Source organism: Arachis ipaensis, chromosome B3 (genome assembly GCF_059453495.1).
Source record: "Arachis ipaensis isolate K30076 ecotype BB chromosome B3, ASM5945349v1, whole genome shotgun sequence".
Classification (NCBI taxonomy): domain Eukaryota; kingdom Viridiplantae; phylum Streptophyta; class Magnoliopsida; order Fabales; family Fabaceae; genus Arachis; species Arachis ipaensis.
This window is the reverse complement of record NC_142438.1, coordinates 79,489,005-79,508,235: the sequence shown is the minus strand read 5'-3', so window position 1 is coordinate 79,508,235 and position 19,231 is coordinate 79,489,005.

The following is a 19,231-nucleotide window of genomic DNA, read 5'->3' as shown; positions in this document are numbered from 1 at the left end:
TACACCTTCATACTCACTTCTCGACGACTCCGCCTATACTTTCAAGCTCACACTATCAGAGTTTGGAACAACCAGCCCGTAAAAGGCATCCTACAGAAAACAAACTTAGCTGGAAGAATCCTACAATGGACAGTCGAGTTATCCTAATTCGATCTTCAATATGAAAGCTCGGACAACCATCAAATCATAGTATCTAGCCGACTTCATTACAGAGTACACTAACACCCCGGGAACTCCTACAAAATGGAATCTCTACATGGACGACTCTTCAAACAAAACCAGGAGTGGTGCAGGTGTAATTATAGAAAGCGATCAGGGAAGCCAAATCAAGCTAAATAACCAAGCTGAATACGAGGCACTACTGAAGGCTGGCTAAGAAGGTAGGAGCTTACCATGACCATTGATTCACAAGAAGTCACCTCACAAATAGAAGGGAGCAACCAAGCTAAAGATCCCACCATGAAAAAATACCTCGGGTAATTCAGGGGACCCTGGACAAAACCAGAGAACAGCTCGGACAAATTCGGGGGACCCTGGACAAAACCAGAAAATAGCTCGGACATTTCGGGGGATATGAGGTCCGACATATACCTCAGGAGCAGAATGCCCGAGCTGATGCACTTTCAAAACCAGCCAGCACCAACAGCTCGGACAATTTCGGGAATATGAAGTTCGACACATATCTCAGGAGCAGAATGCTCGAGCTGATGCATTTTTCAAAACTAGCCAACACCAAACTCGGGGGCAATAACAGAAGCCTCATCCAGGCTATATTACAAGACTACAACAAGTCGATCTCAATGGCGGTATAAGGGATGGTAATATTCAACTGACTGAAAAAGTAGTCATAAGCATAGAAAAATGGTCGTTCCCCTGGAGTCAAGGAAGGAAAACAAACCCTCTCCTCAGGGTCCGGCGACACCAACTCATAATTCTTCTCCTCATCCCTATCCCTACAAATTCTACGGAACCTCCTAAGTCACACACAGTACTCAGGGTCAGCCACAGTAACACACATTAAAACTATGGAATCCAGGCAATCAGACATGTCGTTCGGGATCTTAGTAGATATCTCAGCAATGTTTTTTCAAGAAGACATAGGTCAACTATGGGGTTACTACCAAACAACTCGGGCAAATAAGAAAACAACTCGGACAATAACAGCAAAACATCAAGTGACAGATATAGTAGTAAAAGGGAAACCCCATGACTCACACGAAAGTCTAGGGGCACCCTTTGGAGGCAACAACAGAGCAAAAACCCAAATACAAAGCTTTACATCAAAAGCATGCTAACTTCCATATTGCCTCACCAGAGGAGCTCATTAGTGTAACATCACCTTGGCCGTTTGCAAAGTGGGGACTCATCCTCCTCGGACTATTTTCCCAAGGATTGGGACAAGTCAAGTTCCTCATTGTAGGGGTGGATTACTTCACAAAATAGTTTGAGGCAGATCCCCTAGCTAATGCTACTGCTCAAAGAAGTCGAAAATTCTTGTACAAAAACATTGTTACAAGGTTTGGGGTTCCTTACTCCATCACCACAGACAATGGCACTCAATTTACGTACACAATTTTCAAGAAGTTGGTGGCTGACTTGAAAATAAAGCACCAATTCACATCCGTAGAACACCCACAAGCCGATGGACAAGCAGAAGCTGCCAACAAAGTCATACTAGCTGGGTTAAAACAAAGACTACAGGACGCAAAGGGAGCTTGGGTTGAAGAGCTCCCACAAGTCCTACGGGCATATCGGAAAACTCCATACTTCACCACGGGGGAATCACCCTTCCGATTGGCTTACGGAATGGAGGCAATGATCTCATTAGAGATCGAAGAAGGATCCCCTAGAATGATCCTCTACAATAAAGAGGTCAACTCCCAAATCCAAAAGGAAGAACTCGACCTACTTCCAGAAGTTCGAGAAAGAGCTCGGATTAGGGAGGAAGCATTAAAGCGTCAAATGGCCTCAAGATACAATCAGAAGGTAATCCAGCGAAGTTTCGCCAACAACGATCTCATCCTAATCCGAAATGACATCGTAACAGGTCGGTCAGGAGAAGGGAAGCTAGCAACCAACTGGAAAGGACCATTGGTGCACGAAATCATAATCACACTTTTGCAATTCCGCACAACTAACCAGCAAGTGCACTGGGTCGTCCAAGTAATACCTTACGTGAGTAAGGGTCGATCCCACGGAGATTGTCGGCTTGAAGCAAGCTATGGTTATCTTGTAATTCTTAGTTAGGATATCAGTAATGATTCTTAGTTTTAATTGTAAAAGGTAAAAGAACATGAAATAAGTACTTGTTATGCAGTAATGGAGAACAGGTTGAGGTTTTGGAGATGCTCTGTCCTCTAAATCTCTGCTTTCCTACTGTCTTCTTCTTCACGCACGCAAGGCTCCTTTAATGGCAAGCTGTATGTTGGTGGATCACCGTTGTCAATGGCTACCATCCGTCCTCTCAGTGAAAATGGTCCAAATGCGCTGTCACCGCACGGCTAATCATCTGTCGGTTCTCACTCATGTTGGAATAGGATCCATTGATCCTTTTGCGTCTGTCAGTACGCCCAACACCCACGAGTTTGAAGCTCGTCACAGTCATCCCATTCCAGATCCTACTCGGAATACCACAGACAAGGTTTAGACTTTTCGGATCTCAGAAATACTGCCAATTGATTCTAGCTTATACCACGAAGACTCTGAGTGTCACGGTTCATCACATTCACCATGTTGAAGCACGAGTGACTATCTTAGAATAGAAACAAGCGTGATTGAATGGAAAACAGTAGTAATTGCATTAATCCATTGAAACACAGCAGAGCTCCTCACCCCCAACCATGGGGTTTAGAGACTCATGCCGTAGAAGATACAAATTCAGAAATAAAATGTCATGAGATACAAAATGAATCTCTAAAAGTGGTTTTTATAATGAACTAGTGACCTAGGGTTACAAAAAATGAGTAAGCTAGAGTAGTTAGTGTAGAAATCCACTTTCAGGGCCACTTGGTGTGTGCTTGGGCTGAGCATTGAAGCTTTCAGATGTAGAGACTTTTCTTGGAGTTAAACGCCAGCTTTTGTGCCAGTTTGGGCGTTTAACTCCAGCTTTTATGCCAGTTCTGGCGTTTAACGCCAGAATAGGGTAGAAAATGGGCGTTTAAACGCCAGTTTGTTTTATAAAAACTCGGGCAAAGTATGGACTATTAAATATTTCTGGAAAGCCCAGGATGTCTACTTTCCAACGCAATTGAGAGCGCGCCAATTGGGCTTCTGTAGCTCCAGAAAATCCATTTCGAGTGCAGGGAGGTCAGAATCCAACAGCATCTGCAGTCCTTTTTCAGCCTCTAAATCAGATTTTTGCTTAGGTTCCTCAATTTCAGCCAGAAAATACCTGAAATTACAGAAAAACACACAAACTCATTGTAAAGTCCAGAAATGTGATTTTTAAATAAAAACTAATAAAAATATGATAAAAAATAATTAAAATATACTAAAAACATACTAAAAGCAATGCCAAAAAGTGTATAAATTATCCACTCATCACAACACCAAACTTAAATTGTTACTTGTCTCCAAGCAACTAAAAACAAAATAGGATAAAAAGAAGAGAATATACTATAGATCCCACAATATCAATGAAGCTTAGTTCAAATTAGATGAGCGGGGCTAGTAGCTTTTTGTTTCTGAATAGTTTTGGCATCTCACTTTTTCCTTTGAAGTTCAGAATGATTGGCATTTATAGGGACTCAGAATTCAGATAGTGTTATTGATTCTCCTAGTACAGTATGTTGATTCTTGAACACAGTTACTTTATGAGTTTTGGCCGTGGCCCTAAGCACTTTGTTTTTCAGTATTATCACCGGATACATAAATGCCACAGACACATAACTGGGTGAACCTTTTTAGATTGTGACTTAGCTTTGCTAAAGTCCCCAATTAGAGGTGTCCAGAGTTCTTGAGCACACTCTTTTTGCTTTAGATCACGACTTTAACTACTTAGTCTCAAGCTTTTCACTTGGACCTTCATGCCACAAGCACATGGTTAGGGACAGCTTGATTTAGCCGCTTAGGCCAGGATTTATTCCTTTGAGCCCTCCTATCCACTGATGCTCAAAGCCTTGGATCATTTTTATTTTACCCTTGCCTTTTGGTTTAAAGGGCTATTGGCTTTTTTTGCTTGCTTTTTCTTTTATTATATATATTTTTTTCGCAAGCTTTTCACTGCTTTTTCTTGCTTCAAGAATCAATTTTATGATTTTTCAGATTATCAATAACATTTCTCCTTTTCCATCATTCTTTCAAGAGCCAACAATTTTAACATTCATAAACAACAAATTCAAAAATATACATTGTTCAAGCATTCATTCAGAAAAATAAAAAGTATTGCCACCATATCAAAATAATTAATCTAATTTCAAGATAAAATCTGAAATTCATGTACTTCTTGTTCTTTTGTAATTAAGCACATTTTTCATTTAAGAGAGGTGAAGGATTTATGAGACATTCATAACTTTAAGGCGTAGACTCTAATTTTTATTTATTATTTAATAGAAATAATATAAAATAGGCATAGAAGCAGACAAATAGTAATAAAAGAAAGGAAATTAAAGACATAAAGACAAATGACTTTAGTACTAATACTCATGTACTCTTAAAATGGATAAAAGGTTATCACAGAGTTAGGACTCAACAACCTGCATTGGGGGAGGCGAGTACTCCTTCAAGTTGTGGGACGCCTGTCTCTTCAAGGGAGAGCTTTTGGCGCTTTAGCTCCTGTAGCTCACACCCTTGCTTCTCCTATTCCTTAAGCAGCTTGCAAAGCATGCTATTTTTGATTTTGTTGTTCTTCCTTAAGTTGATCCATAGCTTCTTGCAGCTTGGTGACAGATGCTTCTAGGCGGGTCCAATAGTCAATTTGAGGGATCTTTGGGAGGAACTCCTGCGCCCTCCGTTTGATGGAGTTATCTTGCACTTGTTGTCCTTCCATTGACTTCTTGGTGATTGGGTGCTCGACTGGGATGAACTCATCTACTCCCATATTCACCCCAGCATCTTTACACAGCAGAGAGATCAAGCTTGAGTAAGCCAATTTGGCTTCAGTGGAGTTCTTATTTGTAATTGTGTAAATCTCACAAGAAATCAGATGATGAATCTCCACTTCGTTTCCCAGCATAATACAATGAATCATCACTGCTTTTTTGACAGTGACCTCAGAGCGGTTGCTAGTGGGTAGTATAGAACGTCCAATGAAGTCCAACCAGCCCCTTGCGACTGGTTTGAGATCTGCTCTCTTGAGTTGGTTTGGGACACCTTTTGAGTTGGTTATTCACTTAGTTCCAGGGAGGCATATGTCCTCTAGAACTTGGTCCAACCCCTTATCTACTCTCACCATTCCCCTATTAAAGGATTCTGGATCATCTTGTAGTTGAGGCAGTTTGAAGACCTCTCTTATTTTGTCTAGGTGGAAGTAAATAATCCTTCTTTTGACCATAGTTCGAAAGGTATGAAAGGCAGTTCCAGTTATTCTCTGCTTATCTGTTAGCCACAGATTTGAGTAGAATTCCTGAACCATGTTTCTTCCCACCTTTGTCTCAGGATTAGCTAGAATTTCCCAGCCTCTGTTTCGAATCTGTTCTTAGATCTCCAGGTATTCGTCTTCTTTCAGATCAAATTTAACTTCCCAGATCACTGACCTCAGACCCATTATTTTGTGGTAATGGTCTACATGTTCTTTGGTTAAGAACTCTCTTGATTCCAAAGACTCTTTGGAGTATTCTCTTTCTTGCCTCTTGAATTGGTTTGTTTTCCCTTAGGAGCCATGATCTTAATGAGTCCTGGCTCGGTGATCACAGAAAAACACACCAAACTTAGAGGTTTGCTTACCCTCAAGCAAAAGAAAGGAAATGAGAGAGATAGGAGGAGAGTCAAGTTCGAATGGTGGAGAGATGCGGATGGGCGAATGTGTATTTATAAGTGGAGGGAAGGGATTTCGAAAATTTGAAAAAGATATGATATAAAGATATGATTGGTGAAAAAAAAAATAAAATCATGATATGAAAAAGATGAGATTTTTAAAAAGGAAAAGATATAAAGGAGTTAAATCTGAAAATTTGTTGATGCATCTAAGAATTAAAAGATAATATGATTAGTTGGAAAAGATTTAGGAAGAAATTGAGAAGATAATTGAGTTTTTGAAGAAGATTTGGAAAGGATTTGAAAGAAAATTGAAAAGGAATTTAGAAAATTATTGAATTTTTTTGTAACTTGTTTATGCAGAAAATTATGAATCAAAACATGAAAGTTTGAAAAATTTTGAAGTGGAAAACAAAATCTTCTCCCCCTGCCTTTCTGGCGTTAAACGCACAGAATAGTATCCATTCTGGCGTTTAACGCCCATATATTGGCCATTGTGGGCGTTTAACGCCCAGCCAGGTACCCTGGCTGGCGTTAAACGCCAGGAATCTTTTGTCACTGGGCATTTTCTGAACACCCAGGATACTGTAATTTTGGCGTTAAACGCCCAGAATGGTATCCTTTCTGGTGTTTAACGCCCAAAATACCCCTTACTGGTGCTTTCTTGCCAGTGAGCTCATTTTCTCTGCTTTTTGCACTGAATCCTTCTGTAACTTTGTGAATTCCTACAATTTGATGATTAGTCTCGAAGACAATTTATATCAAACTCCTATAAATATTAATTAAAAAGGCAAATAACTTGCTAATGGCTGGGTTGCCTCCCAGCAAGCGCTTCTTTATTGTCTTTAGCTGGACCTTGACTTAGCTTTATTCTAGTCTCAGTTTTGAGCATTCTTGCTCAAAATTGCTTTCAAGATAATGTTTGATTCTCTGTCCATTAACAATGAACTTTTTGTCAGAGTCAATATCCTGAAGCTCAACATATCCAAATGGTGACACACTTGTAATCACATATGATCCCCTCCACCGGGATTTTAATTTTCCGGGGAATAATCTGAGCCTAGAGTTAAACAACAGAACCTTTTGTCCTGGTTCAAAGACTCTAGATGACAGTTTCTTGTCATGCTACCTTTTTTCTTTTTCCTTATAAATTTTTGCATTTTCAAAAGCATTGAGTCTGAATTCCTCTAGCTCATTCAGCTGGAGCAATCTTTTCTCTCCAGCTAACTTAGCATCCAGGTTTAGGAATCTGGTTGCCCAGTAGGCCTTATGTTCCAGTTCCACGGGCAGATGACAGGCCTTGCCATACACCACCTGGTATAGAGAGGTTCCTATAGGAGTCTTGAATGCTGTTTTGTATGCCCACAGAGCATCATCCAAGCTTTTTCCCCAATCCTTTCTACGGGCAATTACAGTCTATTCCAAGATTATTTTTAGTTCTCTATTAGAGACTTTAGCCTGCCCATTTGTCTGTGAATGATATAGAGTTGTTACTTTGTGGCTAATTCCATATTGGACCATAGCAGAGTAAAGCTGTTTATTGCAGAAATGAGTGCCCCCATCACTGATTAGTACTCTAGGGATAGCAAACCTACTGAAGATATGTTTCTGGAGGAACTTCAGCACTATCTTAGTATCATTAGTGGGTGTTACAATGGCTTCTACCCATTTAGATACGTAGTCTACTGCCACCAGAATGTAAGTGTTTGAGTATGATGGTGGGAAAGGACCCATGAAGTTAATACCCCATACATCAAACAACTCAATTTCTAAGATCCCTTGTTGAGGCATGGCATAACCATGAGGCAAGTTTCCATCTCTTTGGCAACTGTCACAATTACGTACAAACTCTCAGGCATCTCTATAGAGAGTAGGCCAGTAGATGCCACATTGGAGGACCTTAGTGGCTGTTCGCTGACCTCCGAAATGTCCTCCATATTGTGATCCATGGCAATGCCATAGGATCTTCTGTGCCTCTTCACTAGGCACGCATCTGCGGATCATTCCGTCTGCACATCTCTTGAAGAGATATGGTTCATCCCACAAGTAGTACTTTGCATTAGAAATTAGTTTTTTCGTTTGCTGCTTGCTGTACTCCTTGGGTATGAATCTCACAGCTTTATAATTTACAATGTCTGCAAACCATGGTGCTTCCTGAATGGAAAATAGTTGCTCATCCGAAAAGGTCTCGGAGATCTCAGTAGGAGGGAGGGACGCCCCTGCTACTGGTTCTATCCGGGACAGGTGATCAGCTACCTGGTTCTCTGTCCCTTTTATGTCTCTTATTTCTATATCAAACTCTTGCAGAAGCAGCACCCATCTTATGAGCCTGGGTTTTGAATCCTGCTTTGTGAGTAGATATTTAAGAGTAGCATAGTCAGTATACACAATCACTTTTGATCCTACTAAATAGGATCTAAACTTGTCAATGGAATAAACCACTACAAGCAGCTCTTTCTCTGTGGTTGTGTAATTCTTCTGTGCATCATTTAGAATGCGGCTTGCATAGTAAATGACGTGCAGAAGCTTGTTGTGCCTCTGTCCTAATACTACACCAATAGCATGGTTACTGGCATCACACGTTAATTCAAATGGTAATTTCCAGTCTGGTGCAGAAATGACTGGTGCTGTGACCAGCTTAGCTTTCAGAGTTTCAAACGCCTGCAGACACTCTCTATCAAAGATAAATGGCATGTCAGCAGCTAGCAGATTGCTCAGAAGTTTTGCAATTTTCGAGAAATCCTTTATAAACCTCCTGTAGAATCCTGCATGCCCCAGAAAGCTTCTAATTGCCTTAACATTGGCAGGTGGTGGTAATTTTTCAATTACCTCCACTTTAGCTTGATCCACCTGTATTCCCTTGTTTGAAATTTTATGCCCAAGGACAATTCCTTCAGTCACCATAAAGTGGCATTTTTCCCAGTTTAAAACCAGGTTGGTCTCTTGACATCTTTTCAGAACAAGTGCTAAATGGTCAAGACAGGAGTTGAATGAGTCTCCAAATACTGAAAAGTCATCCATGAAGACTTCCAAAAATTTCTCTACCATATCAGAGAAGATAGAGAGCATGCACCTCTGAAAGGTTGCAGGTGCATTGCACAGACCAAAAGGCATCCTTTTGTAGGCAAATACTCCAGAAGGGCATGTGAATGCTATTTTCTCTTGGTCCTGAGGATCCACTGTGATTTGGTTGTAACCTGAATAGCCATCCAAAAAGTAGTAATATTCATGACCTGCTAGTCTCTCTAGCATCTGGTATATGAATGGTAAAGGAAAGTGATCCTTCCTGGTGGCTGTATTGAGCCTTCTGTAATTAATACACATACGCCACCATGTAACTGTTCTTGTAGGAACCAGTTCATTCTTTTCATTATGAACCACTGTCATGCCTCCCTTCTTGGGGACAACTTGGACATGGCTCACCCAGGGGCTATCAAAAATAGGATAAATGATCCCAGCCTCCATTAACTTGGTGACCTCTTTCTGCACTACCTCCGTTATGGTTGGGTTTAGCCACCTCTATGGTTGAACCACTGGCTTAGCATCATCCTCCAATAGGATCTTGTGCATGCATCTTGCTGGGCTAATGCCCTTAAGATCTCTTATGGACCACCCAAGAGCTGTCTTGTGTGTCCTTAGCACTTGAATTAGTGCTTTCTCTTCTTGTGAATTTAAAGCAGAGCTTATGATCACTGGAAAAGTGTCACTTTCTCCCAGAAATGCATATTTCAGGGATGGTGGTAGTGTTTTGAGCTCGGGTTTAGGAGGCTTATCCTCTTCCTGAGGAATTCTCAACGGCTCTTTTATTTCCTCTGGCTCCTGCAGATCAGGCTGAACATCTTTAAAGATGTCCTCTAGCTCTGATTCGAGGCTCTCAGTCATATTGATCTCTTCTACCAAAGAGTCAATAATATCAGCGCTCATGCAGTCATTTGATGTGTCTGGATGCTGCATTGCTTTGACAGCATTTAACTTGAACTCATCCTCATTGACTCTCAGGGTCACTTTCCCTTTTTGTACATCAATAAGAGTTCGTCCAGTTGCTAGGAAAGGTCTTCCTAGAATGAGAGTTGCATACTTGTGCTCGTCCATTTCCAGCACTACAAAGTCAGTGGGAAAGGCAAATGGCCCAACCTTGACAATCTTGTCCTCAATTATGCCTGATGGATATTTATTGGAGCCATCAGCAAGTTGGAGGCATATTCGGGTTGGTTTGACTTCTTCAGTCAAACCAAGCTTTCTGATAGTGGATGCAGGTATTAGGTTGATACTTGCCCCAAGATCACATAGAGCTATCTTGGTACAAGCACCCTCTAATGTGCATGGTATCATAAAGCTTCCGGGATCTTTAAGCTTATCTGGTAAGCCTTTCAGAATGATTGCATTGCATTCTTTAGTGAGGAAAAATTTTTCAGTTTCTCTCCAATCCTTCTTATGACTTAAGATCTCTTTCATGAACTTAGCATAAGAGGGTATTTGCTCAAGTGCCTCTGCAAACGGGATCTTTATTTCAAGAGTCCTGAGGTAGTCTGCAAAGCGGGCAAATTGTTTATCCTGTTTCGCTTGGCAGAGTTTCTAAGGATAAGGCATCTTGGCTTTGTATTCCTCAACCTTAGTTGCTACAGGTTTATTTCCTATAGAGGTAGGTTGAGAAGCCTTCTTAGGAGGGTTACAATCAGCACTTATAGGTGTCTGATCCCTCACTGGCGATTGAACACCAGGAGTATAGGTTGGATGGGCATTTAACGCAAATTTTCCACCCTTTTTTGGTGTTTGAACGCCAGAACTGGGCAAGGAATGGGAGTTTAACACCAACTTTTCTCCCTTTTCTGGCGTTTGAACGCCAGAAGTGGGTATCCACTGGACGTTTGACGCCAATTTTTCACCCTTTTCTGGCGTTTGAACACCAGAATTATTCCTCTCTGGGCTCTTGTTGTCCTCAGAGGGATTTTGGACAGTGGTTTGGTCATCCTCTATCAATTGTTTCTTTCTTGGCTTTCTGCTACTTTGAGCTGAATTATTCAATGTCTTCCCGCTCCTTAGATGAACAGCTTAGCATTCTTCCGTTATCTGTTTAGATAGTTGCTGTCTTGTCTGAGTCAACTGTGCTTTCATATTCTTGTTAGCATTTTTAGTGTCTTGGAGTATCTCTTTGAATTCTGCTAATTATTTTGTCATAATGAGCAATTGCTGATTAAGTTCAACAATTTGTTCTTGAGGATTAGGATCAGTAGTTACTGCCCTAGCCTCTTCTTTTATGGAGGACTGACTGCTTGAGTACAGATGTTGATTTCTAGCAACCGTATCTATGAGTTCCTGAGCCTCTTCAATCATCTTTCTCATGTGTATAGATCCACCAACTTAGTGGTCTAGAGACATCTGGGCTCTTTCTGTAAGCCCGTAATAGAAGATGTCTAGCTGCACCCACTCTGAAAATATTTCAGAGGGACATTTCCTTAGCATCCCTCTGTACCTCTCTCAGGTATTATAAAGGGATTCATGATCCTCTTGTTTAAAGCCTTGGATGTCCAGCCTTAGCTGTGTCATCCTTTTTGGAGGGTAAAATTGATTCAGAAATTTGTCTGATAACTGTTTCCATGTTTTTATGCTTGCTGTGGGTTGGTTATTTAACCATCTCTTAGCTTGATCTTTTACAGCAAATGAAAACAGCAATAATCTGTAGACATCCTGATCCACTTTTTTATCACGTAATGTGTCAGCAATTTATAACAACTATGCCAGAAACTCAGTAGGTTCTTCCTGTGGAAAACCAGAATACTGGCAATTTTGCTGCACCATGATAATGAGCTGAGGATTTAGCTCAAAACTGCTTGCTTTGATGGGAGGTATACAGATGCTACTCCCATATGCAGCTGTAATGGGGTTAGCATATGACCCCAGAGTCCTTCTGGACTGTTCATTTCCACTTATGTCCATGATGGAGAAAAGGGAATTGATATGAATTACAAATAAATTATATTTTTTATTTTTATTTTATTTAATTAAAGGCAACCAAATAAAAAGAAAGAAATAAAATAAAATAATTGGAAAATAAAATATATGTTTCGAAAATTAAGAGAAAAAGTAAAATAAATAAAAAGATAAATACATAATTCGAATGCTAAAATGGCTAATTAATTAAAAAGATTTGAAAAAGATATGATTTTAAAATTTTAAAGATTGAAACTTTCTTAACAAGGAAACACCAAACTTAAAATTTTTCAATCGAAATAGTAAAATAGGACAAGAATTTCGAAAATTATGTCTAAAAGGAAAAAAGATTTTGAAAAATTTTATAAAAAATTTTCAAATTTTGAAAATTGAAATTTGAAATAAGATAAAAGATAAGATTTTGAAAAAGATATGAATTTTGAAATTGAAAACTAAGATAAGATAAAAATTTTAAAGTAAAAATCTGAATTTTTAAAGGGAATTTTCGAAAATTCAATAAAAAAAGAGAAAAGATATTTTTGAATTTAATGAGGAATGAGAAAAATAATAAAATGACACCAAACTTAAAATTTTTAGATCAAAACAAAGAAAATAAAAAAAAACATTGAATGTCAAGATGAACACCAAGAACACTTCGAAGGTCAAGATGAACACCAAGAACAAATTTTGAAAATTTTTAAGAAAATAAAGACACCAAACTTAAAAATTTTTATACTTTGGACACTAATAATTCGAAAAATTGAAAGAGAAGTAAAAACATGCTATTGACACCAAACTTAAAATATAAAACTAAACTCAAATAAAAGACTCAAATTTAGTGACTCTAAACCAACAAAAATAAAGTATTCCTAATCTAAGCAACAAAATAAACCGCCAGTTGTCCATACTCGAACAATCCCTGGCAATGGCACCAAAAACTTGGTGCACGAAATCACAATCACACTTTTGCAATTCCGCACAACTAACCAGCAAGTGCACTGGGTCGTCCAAGTAATACCTTACGTGAGTAAGGGTTGATCCCACGGAGATTGTCGGCTTGAAGCAAGCTATGGTTATCTTGTAATTCTTAGTCAGGATATCAGTAATGATCCTTAGTTTTAATTGTAAAAGGTAAAAGAACATTAAATAAATACTTAGTTTTGGAGATGCTCTGTCCTCTGAATCTCTGCTTTCCTACTGTCTTCTTCTTCACGCACGCAAGGCTCCTTCCATGGCAAGCTGTATGTTGGTGGATCACCATTGTCAATAGCTACCATCCATCCTCTCAGTGAAAATGGTCCAAATGCGCTGTCACCGCACGGCTAATCATCTGTCGGTTGTCACTCATATTGGAATAGGATCCATTGATCCTTTTGCGTCTGTCACTATGCCTAACACCCGCGAGTTTGAAGCTCGCCACAGTCATCCCATCCCAGATCCTACTCAGAATACCACAGACAAGGTTTAGACTTTTCGGATATCAGGAACACTGCCAATTGATTCTAGCTTATACCACGAAGACTCTGATCTAAACCAGGAGGCTAAGAGATACACACTCAATCGAAGATAGAACAGAGGTGGTTGTCAGGCACACGTTCATATGTTGAGAATGCTGATGAGTGTCATGGATCATCACATTCACCATGTTGACGCACGAGTGACTATCTTAGAATAGAAACAAGCGTGATTGAATGGAAAACAATATTAATTGCATTAATCCATTGAAACACAGCAGAGCTCCTCACCCCCAACCATGGGGTTTAGAGACTCATGCCGTAGAAGATACAAATTCATAAATAAAATGTCATGAGGTACAAAATGAATCTCTAAAAGTGGTTTTTATAATGAACTAGTGACCTAGGGTTACAGAAAATGAGTAAGCTAGAGTAGTTAGTGTAGAAATCCACTTCCGGGGCCCTCTTGGTGTGTGATTGGGCTGAGCATTGAAGCTTTAACATATAGAGACTTTTCTTGGAGTTAAATGCCAGCTTTTGTGCCAGTTTGGGCGTTTAACTCCAGCTTTTATGCCAGTTCTGGCGTTTAACACCAGAATAGGGTAGAAAGTGGGCGTTTAAACGCCAGTTTGCGTTATCAAAACTCGGGCAAAGTATGGACTATTATATATTGTTTGAAAGCCCAGGATGTCTACATTCCAAAGCAATTGAGAGCGCACCAATTGGGCTTCTGTAGCTCCAGAAAATCCATTTCGAGTGCAGGGAGGTCAGAATCTAACAGCATCTGCAGTCCTTTTTCAGCCTCTGAATCAGATTTTTGCTCAGGTCCCTCAATTTTAGCCAGAAAATACCTGAAATTACAGAAAAATACACAAACTCATAGTAAAGTCTAAAAATGTGATTTTTAAATAAAAATTAAAAAATATGATAAAAAATAATTAAAATATACTAAAAACATAATAAAAACAATGCCAAAAAGCGTATAAATTATCCACTCATCAACCATACTAAGTGTTCAGAGCTACTGGGGAAAGGTCACCACAAAGTGTCTGACCTCAAAGGGTGAGAGTTACCAAGGTCATGGCATGCCTGCAATCTAAGAAGGGCGCCAGGCCGAGATCTAAAAGATTGCCCGACCTAGAAGGGTAAGCACTAACGTGCACACACTCTTATTCATATCTTACTTTTATTATATAAAGTTTGCAGATTCCCCAAAAAGTTTCCTACCAAATGCATTAATCTGAGCGCAAAAATTCACTGCCTGATCACGACAAGGTCGGCGGGGTGAAAACCAAATTCACCGCCCGATCATGATAAAAGTCGGCAAAGATGAAAATAGAATTCATCGCCCAATTTCGACAAGGTCAGCAAAAAAGTGAAAGCAAAATTCATCGCCCGATTACAAAGCTACAGATCGGCAGAAAGTAAAAATCAAATTCACTGCTCGATCACGATAAAGACCAACAAAGATGAAAACCAGATTCATCAAAAGGTCGACCAAACAAGGATCAAACTCAATTTCTACAAAATCGGCAAAGATGAAAAGCGGCAAAAACAGAATAATGCAAGAAGTTATCGAAAGTGATCCATAGAAAGGACTTGACGAGGTCTTAATAAAAATGGGTTGCTAAAAAAAACTTAAAGACAGGCCGATGTAAAGAAGTCGGACCAGTCGACCACAATAACCAAAGTTATAAAAAGTAAATCCTTGGAAAGAGGCCTGGCCAGCCCTAATAAAGAGGATTACTAGAAATAACTTAGAAGGGACCGACATGATGAAGTCAGCCCAAAAAAATCACAAAGTTATAAAAGTAATCCATAAAAGAGACCTGACAAGGGTCCAAATGAAATGGATTACTAAAGAAATAACTTAGAAGGGATCGACATAATAAAGTCGGCCTGACAAAACTACAAAAGTTATAAAAAGTAATCCCTAAAAAGAACCTGACAAAGGTCCAAATAAAGTGGATTACTAGAAATAACTTAGAAGAGACCGGCAAGAAGAAATCGGACCAACGAAAGCTACAGCTTGGATCGACAAGAGAAGTCGGACCAACGAAAGCTAAAGAAGGATCGACAAGAGAAGTCAGACCAACAAAAAACGTGCGCTAAAAGGGACATAGCTCCGCCCAAAAAGCCACGGCTCCACGACAAGGCTATCAAAATTGTTCAGACCAAACTAAAAAGGTTCTACCAAGAACACTAAAAAGTTGTCGGACAAGTTAGCCCCAAAAGTCATCAAAAAAGATATAATCAAAAAGAGGTCGGACGGAAAAAGTACCAACATTCTATAAACATCTCACAAAGGCCAAGGCTAGCTTTCAAGACCAAAGCTAGAAGTGCTTCGCTGAAAAGTATGAAGTCTTGAAAAAAAGACACTACTTAAAAAACCAAAAGCACGGCCTCAAAGACGGAGCTAAAAAGTCATCCAAACAAAAAGGTTCCCCATCGAAACACTACCTAAAAAGTTGTTGGATTATGACTAAAAAGCCCGAGCAGTGAAGACAAACAAGTCAGAAGAAGGCTGAAAAGACCTCTCAACAAAGGGCAATACCAGACTCGCACAAAGGAGAAACTACTCAAGATCGACCAAAGTCAGGATGCTTGAGCACGACTTCCTCAAAGAGATCGAAGCTCTGAAAGCACGATCTCACGGAAAGGTCCGAACTCAAGCAGAGGCAAAGTCGTATAGGTCGATGTCAGCTAAGAACAGGGGCCAGTACATTTCCCAAAAAAGAACAAGCCAAAAGGTTGGAAAACAACTTAAAGCTCAAATGTGCTTAGTTAAAAGGGATACAACTCTGCTCAAAGAAGGCACAATCTCAAACAGGGCTACGAACGTCATCCGAGACTAAAAAAGGTTCTATATAAAAAACACTAAAAAGTCATTGGACAAGTCACTAAAAGCCCGAATATCAAGCCGGAAGGATAACTTTGCCAAAGCAAAAGGTTGTCAACACAAACTTAAAGCAATGCGTGATCCAGAAGGTAAGGGTAGAAAACCCACACTACCACTCAAAAGAGGTCGGACTGGGAAGTACCAAACCTCTAGAAAACCTACAAGGATTGCAAAGCAATGAAGAAATAAGCCAGACAGATGCTTGAGAACGACTCCCTCAAAGGGATCGAAGCTAAGAAGCACGACCTCACAAGGAAGATCGAAGCTCAAGCAGGGGCACTGTTCATACATCGGTTCGAGCTATAAAGGACCGGGTTGGCCGACCTCTTAGAAGGTTGGCCCATATCTGACCTCTTAGAAGGTTGGCCCATGTCTGACCTCTTAGAAGGTTGGCCCATGACCGACCTCTTGGAAGGTTGGCTCATTACCGACCTCTTCACAAAGAGCTCGGCTAAATCGCCATAAGAGGCCCAAACAGGCCCAAACAAAGGAACACACCCCAAATCTAAAGGCAGCCAAAGCCCAGAAAGATAAAGGCAGTTCCCCTTACAGATAAGATGACTTCACTCAAAGATAAGATAAGATAACTATCTTATCTCTAGAAAGGTCACTCCACACCATTATAAATACATTGGAGCACCCAGGTATAACTCATACTCTGATTCTACAAAATACCTATTCAATACCATTGCTAACTTAAGCATCGGAGTCCCTTGCAGGTACCCCCATCCTTCGGTGACGAAGGATCAGCAGCATAGCCAGTTCAACAAGTCGGACACGACAGCCTCGGCCACCACCTACCGGCCGGACACATCATCTCTGACCAGCACAGAAGATCTCGTTCGAGATCGACCTACAGTTTCAGGTAACCCTCAAAATAGGTATCGACCTCTCCACACTTAAAGATTGCACCGTCCTCGGTGCATGCTGAGATGTGCAGGTGGACGGGCTGCTACAACTGATGCTTTTCTCTAGAGATTGTGCAGATGGACTTGTCTGTTGCCCTATATAGTAGTTTCTCTTTCTCTTTCTCGGTGACTATCCTGAAAGAAGAGGAAAAAGAAGAAAAGTAACCCAGAAATAAAGATAAGAAAATAAATAAAGTATGGGTGGGTTAATAATGCCAAATAATAAGGGTCTCAATTATATGGTAGCTACAACATGCAAGTGAGAAAACAGTATAAGCAAATGGCATATCAATTAAATTCATGTCAATGCAAAAAGAGTACAATTATCATAAAAGATTAGCATTGACTTAAATAATATTACCCAATCGGAACAGAACAAGTCATGAAGTACTAGGATAATGTAAGAAAAGATGCAACAGTTGAAGAAAAAAATTTAACACCAATGGAAAAAATAATAAATTTAGAAAAGAAAATAAAAAATATGCACAAAATTAAAATGCAATGAAGAAAAATTTGCAAATAAATTAAGTAAAATATAATGAAAGTGAAGAAGGATGAGAAGTTAAAGAGATGAAGAAGTAGAAAGGGATAAAGGAGAAAGAGAGAAGGAGGGAAGATAGAAGAAAAGAGAAAGGAATGAAAAACGGGATATGACGCGCGCGCGCAGGGAACGCGTGGGCGTGAAAACTGCATTAACCATGTGACGCGTATGCGTCGCCAACGCATACGCGTGGGTGGTCTGAAAGTGAAAGGACACGCACGCATCAGGGATGTGTACGCGTGGGTGATTTTGTGCCTCTAGCACAGTACCAGCCCTAGACCATCACAACTCTATGTTCAGTACGCTTTTACGCCGATTTTCATGCCCACGCGTACGCGTCGCTGACGCTTACGCGTGGGTTGAACTTTTTGCAGGAGACGTGTACGCATGGGGTGGCTTGTGCGCCACGCACCCCTCCCGCGCGTCTCTCGTTCAACCCTCTGTTCATTAGCGCATATACATGCGACGCGTGCGCGTCGTAGACGCTTTCGCGTCGATCACCCTTTTTTCTTTTTTTTTTATATTTATTATGCAGTATGCAGAATGCAAAATGCAGATGCTGATGCAGACATTATGAATGAACACTAAGAAAAATAGAATAAAATAAAACTAGGAATAAAACAAAACAAAATAAAACTAAGACTGAAAAAGAACGATCATGCCATGGTGGGTTGTCTCCCACCTAGCACTTTTAATTAAAGTCCTTAAGTTGGAAATTTGGTGAGCTCCTTGTCATGGTGGCTTGTGCTTGAACTCATCTTGAAACTGCAACCAATGCTTGGACTTCCAATAAGCTCTGTCTATTCCATGTAAATTTCCCAAACCTTGATGGAGTTCTTCACAAGCTTTGACTCCCAAAGTTGATCTTCTTGTATGCCGGGATCCCAAATCTTGATTCTACACCCGTTTTCAAGTTGATCATCATGGTTCCGTCTGGGTGGCAAGCACTCTGAATTCTTTACGGAGTACCAAACTCTTCTTTTAGATCTAACCAAATTATCACCAGTTGAGCCCTTACATCTAGCTCTTGAAATATTAACCTTGATGAGCCTTGATTTGCAACTCCAACCACTAAACATTCTTCTCTTACGCTTAATTCCACAAAGATTCCTAAGTTGACCATCCGTTTCTAGAATACCATACTCAAATGGGACAGTAAAGCGAATAGAGATAAGCTTTACCCACTCAAGTGAATGAGTAGATGGCATCCTAGGTAGAGAAGTCTCCGACATTCTTGACAAAGCGTACTTAACTCCCGTCCATCCTTTTCTAAGGATTTTCACTTCCACATCATTCTCAGACTCAATCAGAGAAGAGTCTTCATATTCAAGGAGTTCATTTGCGGATGTAGATTTATCACTAGGAGGACTTAATGCATGATCCTCATCACCAAGGGAACTTACTTTTTGATCTATCCCATCCAAGTCTTCATAAGGAATATGCCATGGAGGTTGTGCACTGGCCTTCTTGACATCAATTTCAATCTTATTGGAGGAGTACTCTACAATTCTAGATTCCCATGGGGGTTCAGCATCTCCTAAATCTTCAACCACTTCTTCCTATGCAACTATTATGGCTTCTTCCA